Here is a 510-nt window from a genome sequence, read left to right on the forward strand (position 1 = left end):
ATAATAATAATAATAATGTCATAAAGTAAAGGTTCCCTTGCTCGAAAGCCAGTCAAATCCGACTCGAGGGTTGCGGTGCTCATCTCCGTTTCCAAGCCGAAGAGCCAGCGCTGTCCGAAGACGTTTCCGTGGTCATGTGGCCGGCATGACTAAACACCAAGGCGCACGGAACGCTGTTACCTCCCCACCAAAGTTGTACCTATTTATCTACTTGCAATTTCTTGCTTTCGAACTGCTAGGTTGGCAGGAGCTGGAACGAGAGACGGGAGCTCACTCCGTCATGCGGCACACTCGGGTCTCGAACTGCTGAACTACCGACCTTCCACAGCCTGCAGTTCAGCGTCTCAACCACTTGAGCCACCGCAGCGCCAAAAAAGTCATGAGAGGCTACAATTTAAAATCTCCCTTCGGCCTGCCGATCCAGAAAAGCTAAAAAAAACGAGTCACACACCCAGCTCGAAAGGAAACTGCCTCCACCTGCCCGGTGAAGCTCCAAAGGGAGGTTTCAAC

The sequence above is a fragment of the Gekko japonicus genome, unplaced genomic scaffold (assembly GCF_001447785.1).
Source record: "Gekko japonicus isolate JY-2015 unplaced genomic scaffold, Gekko_japonicus_V1.1 scaffold1198, whole genome shotgun sequence".
NCBI classification, from domain to species: Eukaryota; Metazoa; Chordata; class Lepidosauria; order Squamata; family Gekkonidae; genus Gekko; species Gekko japonicus.